At 37.3% G+C, this 6,019-nt stretch overlaps 1 protein-coding gene across 3 annotated transcripts in view; it reads right to left on the bottom strand.

Moving 5' to 3' along the window:
* LOC107738406 (UPF0606 protein KIAA1549-like) overlaps positions 1-6,019 on the bottom strand; it is a 67,993-nt gene that overhangs the window by 52,692 nt on the left and 9,282 nt on the right. The window lies entirely within an intron of this gene.

The raw sequence follows: 6,019 nt of genomic DNA, 5'->3' as shown, positions 1-6,019 counted from the left end.
GCCACAAATAAATCAATGTATGGGAAACACTGATCTAAATATAAAAAAATTAAATGAAACTTACCAGCTTGAACTCTTTCATTTGATCTGGGTGTCTTTAAATTGTTTTGTTAGTTTGGTGTGTTTCCTCGTTTTGATGTCGCCACGTCTCAGTGCTTTTATGAAGAGAGCGCATCTGCACATCTTTCGGATAACGCATCAAGAACTGGGTTGACCGGGTACTCGGTACCACCGGTACTTAAAAAAACCTGGTACCGTAACGTTTTCATCTTTTTAGTACCGACTTGGTACCGAAGTACCGGGTCTTTTGACAACACTAGTTGATTGTTTGCTTCAGTTGCACTACCAAGGACTGAAATGCTCCAGGAAAGCTGTTTTCATGCTGAGCTACTCAGAATAACCACAGCTGATCACAGTTGAAAGTCAAATGGCTTTGTGTGCCACTGAAAAGGCGATTAGCTACAACTGATTGAGTTTATAAGTAATTTTTAGGAGGGGGTGATCCTTTTTCCAACTCATTGATTCTGTTTTTTTTTTGTTTTTTTTTTACATTTTTCTGACATGTTGGTGTTATGTCTTTCACTTGGATGTTATAAGTTTCACTGAGTAAATACAGCCGGATAAAACAAAAACTGTGCCCATCTTCATTTTAGGCTGCAAATCAACAAAATGTGATTATATACATATATAAACCCTAAAGAGGACAAGCGGTTTAGAAAATAGATGGATATCTCACATTAGAATTTTATTTATGTTTTTACATAAAATGCTTACATAAAACCGAGCAACTAAGCACAGTGATTTTGCATTGTCGATCTAGACACAGGGGATGCAGTTTATTATGGAGTTATTTTAAATGTTAAAATGTATGTCACAATTAAAAAGAGAGAAAACTAAGCACACTGAATAAAAATTTAGACTTATTTGCAACCCCCCATAAAACAGGAAATTTTAGCTTGAAATTTATAACAAAATCAGTTTGTTATAATCAGACTTAATATCTTGTGCTGATGAAACTCAGAGGTGCCCAGAGGTGCTCAGTGCTGAGTCGTGATCTGTGCTTTGTTTTGTTGAAATTCATAATGAAGAAAAGCTGTTCACATAAAAATGTACTTCCAAACAAAGAAAAGACATAAGATGTCTCCTTAAAAAATTTTTAAACAAAATAAATGTGTGCAACACCGAACAAGACGACTGCTTCTCTTCATGACAGCCATCTCTACTCTTCTTACTTTTAATGGCTGAAGAAAGGTAGCCTGTCAAGATTGCGTGCTAAAAACACTTGTAAGGCGTGAGTGCATAGGCTTTTAGATTTTTTGACGTCAATAAAGGTCATAAAATGAGATGAACTGGTCTATGAATGTAAAATCTATGGGACTGTGGAAAAATACCTTGTTACAGGGGTTTTACCCCTAAAAAAGGCCAAATTACTTGCAGATGTCTTAGAACAATGGTGCAGAAACAGTATTGCACACTTTCACTACGACGAGGACAAATTGTTTTCATTACAACTAATTAACATGATTGAAAGTATGTAAACAAACAGTAAAAGTCACAAAAATCTGATTTACAGGCACGCTAACCAAGCACGACACCATAAAGTGAAAATAATATCTTCTGTTTATGAGAGTTTTTGACTTAACCAGTGACGAACATGATAGGCGATGCCCAACAAGATATTACGTTGGTTGCCGAGTCTTAAATGTCACTGGTCCAAAATCCCACTCCATATTAGTTTATATTGAACATTAATTATCTTTGAATGGCTTTGATTTTGACGCTCTGAGGTTAACTTTATATGCACATTACCTTTCAGTGGATATGACCTTGACTACAAGCATTCCCTATGGTGAAAGCCAAACTAGTATCCTTTAAACACACACAAACTCCTCCTCGGCAATGCATGGGTTCACCATCAAAGAAGCTGGTATCCAACCGTCCCTGTTTCTCAATGGGACTTTGTTCGCTTGCCCAGCAGCCAGTGGCCTCAGCATCCAGCTCCTGTAGCTTTTGATAGGCCAGTGTATTGATCTGTTCCCAGTCCCAGAGGCGATGAATAATGAATGCACTCATTGCCATCCATCACAGATCAGGTTTCACTTGAAAAAGAGTCAACACTTGTAATTAGCCAGGAGTTTTGCACTGAGTTCCAGGCAAACCCAAAAACTCAACAATGTTTTTCAGGAGGCTCTGACACCCGGTGTGAATTCTGTGAGAGAGCTTTTCATTTACAAGAATAATAAGTAGGGCTACACCTGCGTGATTGTGAGTCCACGAGTGCTCTCATCTCTGCCTACAGAACATCCTTATATACACTGGTTGGCACTGGTGACAAGAAAACACAAGGATTCTTTCAAAACCATATGCAAAAAGTGCTTATTTATAGTAGACTGCCCTATAGAGCACAACAGTCCGATTCTGGAAGTAAAATCTCATTTATTTTCTCCATAGAGAAATAGATTTTTATCATTTATGCCATGAGCTCCAAAATTTCGAAACAAAGTCAATAATAGTGCTGGGTGGTATGACCAAAAATTTATATCATGGTATTTTTCAAAATTATACCGGTTTCATGGTACGTGACGGTATTTTTTTTTTCGCGCATGACCGGGTGTTAACTCATGTATTGACGAGTCGGCTGCGGTGCGGCCAACTGAATGCGCTGCTTCTCTGCTCCTCACTGCACAGAACAGACGCCGAGAGAGGTGACACTTTACAGTGTGTTCACACCAGACGCGAATGTAATTATTCGCGCGAGCAGATTACATACAAAGTCAACGCAAAGACGCGAATTCGCGCCGGGCGACGCGAAATGCGCGACGCGTTTGCCGCGAACGCACGATATTCGCCTCAATCGCGTCTTCCGCGCAAGTTCAAAAAATTCAACTCGAGCGGAAAATTCGCATGACGCATTCTCGCGCAAGCCAATTCGCCTAACGCGTTCTCGCGCAAGCCAATCAGCGAAGAGCTTATAGGCACGTCTGGTTGAATCAAACAATAGAAGAGAGCATTCAGCCAGCCGTCTGTTATTATATAGGTCTGGAGCATAGAAAACAATTAAAATCAGTTGTAGTGGTAGTTGTATTTTATTAGCATGGCTACAGAGATGCTGCTATCAATAATAAAAATAATAGTAATATCAGTGTATATATATACACAGTAGTAAAATGTAACACACACATTAATACAGGCTGTGAACCCAGACACGTCGGCGTTTGGCTTTCCATTGTATTTGGGACTTTTTGACAACAGGTACAAAACAGCGATTGTAGTTATCTCCACCACGGTTGATTGCGCTGTTTTTATTTTCGCGAGTGACACGAAAAACATCCCGCGAGTAATCTAGAGCGAGTGACGCGATGTGCATATTCGCTTCGCGTCTGGTGTGAACACACCATTAGTACTACAGCTTCAGTTTCGGAACTTTCACGTTTAGTAACACATACAGCTGTTCCCTCACCACAGTGCAACAGTGAAAAGGGACCCCTTTCAAACAGTGTCGCGTTCCGAACGTTGTTTAAGCGACATACACCGGTATTGCGGTATTTTAAAAATTCATATCATAACAAAAATAAACACCGGTATTCGGTATGAACCGGTATACCGCCCAGCACTAATCAATAATTTAAAAAAAAAGCTCTAAAATCCCAGTGAAGAACTACACTACACTACTGAAGCAGGCAGTACCTTGCATCCACCAATCAGAGAAATCGCTGTTTCTATAGAAACGAGAACCACACCAAAACAACTCAGCAGTGAGTGCTCACTCTCAAGAAGCATTACAAATGACGTAACCAAACCAGTTTATTTTCTTATGTAAATTCTTGTACACTACCGTTCAAACGTGTGGAGTCAGTAAGTTAAAAAAATTTTTTTTAAAGAAATTAATACTTTTATTCAGCAAGGATACATTAAATTGACCAAAAGACCAAAAAACCAGTAAAGGCATTTATAATGTCACAAAAGATTTCTATTTCTAATAGTAAATGCTGTTTTTATTAACTTTCTATCCATCAAAGAATCCTGAAAATATGTATCAGTTTTCACAACAATATTAAGCAGCACAACTGTTTTCACTATTGATAATAATAATTTTTTTTTTAATTATTGAGTGGTAAATCAGCATATTATAATGATTTCGGAAGGATCGTGTGACATTGAAGACTGGAGTAATGGCTGATGAAAATTCAGCTCTGTCATGGAATAAATTACATTTAAAATATTTTCAAACAGAAAAGTTTAAAAAAATTTAAAATATATATTACAATATTACTCTTTACTGTATTTTTGATTAAATAAATGCAGCCTTGGTGAGCATAGGAGACTTCTTTCAAAAACATTCTCTTACTGACCTCAAACTTTTGAACGGTAGTGAATATACTGAACTATATCGCATTACACATCATGTGTTGCATTTAAAATTTATAATAAATGTCTAAAAATCAATAGTTTTATATTGTACATTTGCTTATGCTATGCACACTGCATTAACTGCTGTATAATATAGGGGTGCGCCGATCCGATATTCAGTATCGGTATCGCTCTGATACTGGCATTTTCTGTCGGATCGGGTATCGGTCAGACGAGACCAATCCAAATCCGATATTCTGCGTATACTATTCTGTGTTATTATTAAGCCTCACGAAAGCCACAAAAACATTATAAAGCACAATAAGGTTTTCGTGCACTATATTTTCAAGTGTTCTGAATTTGTTCCATAGTTTAATGTGAGGTACAGATGAATATTTAAGTCAAATTCACGCTGTCAGTCATCCTCCATTCAGCATTCAAACTGCGTGTCTCTTTTGGTTATTTTGGTTACGACAATCAAGACGATAAAACTCTCTCCAAGATGATTCAATGTTCCTAATGTTTTACTTGATCTGTAAATAAAGGTAAATGGTTTTGCATAAAAGGAATTTATCTTGCTGGAGTTTTGTGCGGTTTCTAAATCGTGTAAATTTCTATAAAAAAACAGATATCTTTAGGCCTGTCACGGTAACAACTTTTTGTTGTGCGATATATTGCCCCAGAAATAATTGCGATAAGCGATATTATTGTCATTTTAAAGACCATTTTATGCCACTGAATATATAATCATAATGTAACAGCATAATAAAAAAATGCACAAAGAACTTGTATGGAGATTTTTCCATCTACAGATTTTTCCCTCACCTTCTTTTCTCTGTAAATTAAGGGTGCACACTATTGCTGAAAAACACAATCACTACTTAGCAGTCAGATGTCCGTATGCACAAAGGCACAGATCCCTAAACAAGGCCATATCTGCAGATGAAACTTTGTTTGTAGAAGCATTTTTTAAATTTGAACTAGCACCTCATGACTACACCACGTTATGCACGAGAAGCTGCAAAAGACACAGGCACAAGTGGAATGTACAAAACATGGTGACAATAATTATTTAAGTAAATATAATGGCGATATATTGCATCACCAAAAATGAGAGGTCATGTACATATATTGCGCGTCGCGAAAGTCGATATATTGATTATTGCGACAGGCCTAGATATCTGGTTAGATCACAAGACTGGAGTACAGAGCACTATGAATTGTTCTTCAAGAGCACAGTAACTGAAATTTAAAACTGTTAAAAGAAAAGCCTCAATAAACTAACGCACCTATTTAATACACTATGCATCAATGTCTCTTCCCTTTGTGCTTTGAACTTCTCTATGCAAATGAAAGAGTTCAAGCAGGTAAGTTTCATTTAAATTTTTAATATTTAGATCAGTGTTTTCCATACATTGATTTAGTTGTGGCGGCCCGCCACAATATCAAAACTGACCGTCACAAATAGATTTTCCAAAAGGATTTGACTTCGCTGAATAAACATGAGCACTGCACGTGTCTGCACATGTCAAAGTCGAAACCCGGTGCGGGTGTTTTTATATCACTGTATTTCTGAAGGAAATGACTGTCTTCAGAAAATTATAGATGTCATTTTCATTTCATCTTGCCTGTAATGCCTGAGCAGTTTGTGAGTGCAGCGCTTATTTGA

Source organism: Sinocyclocheilus rhinocerous, unplaced genomic scaffold (assembly GCF_001515625.1).
Source record: "Sinocyclocheilus rhinocerous isolate Xijiao unplaced genomic scaffold, SAMN03320098_v1.1 scaffold975, whole genome shotgun sequence".
NCBI classification, from domain to species: domain Eukaryota; kingdom Metazoa; phylum Chordata; class Actinopteri; order Cypriniformes; family Cyprinidae; genus Sinocyclocheilus; species Sinocyclocheilus rhinocerous.
This window is presented reverse-complemented; position numbering and strand designations above follow the sequence as displayed.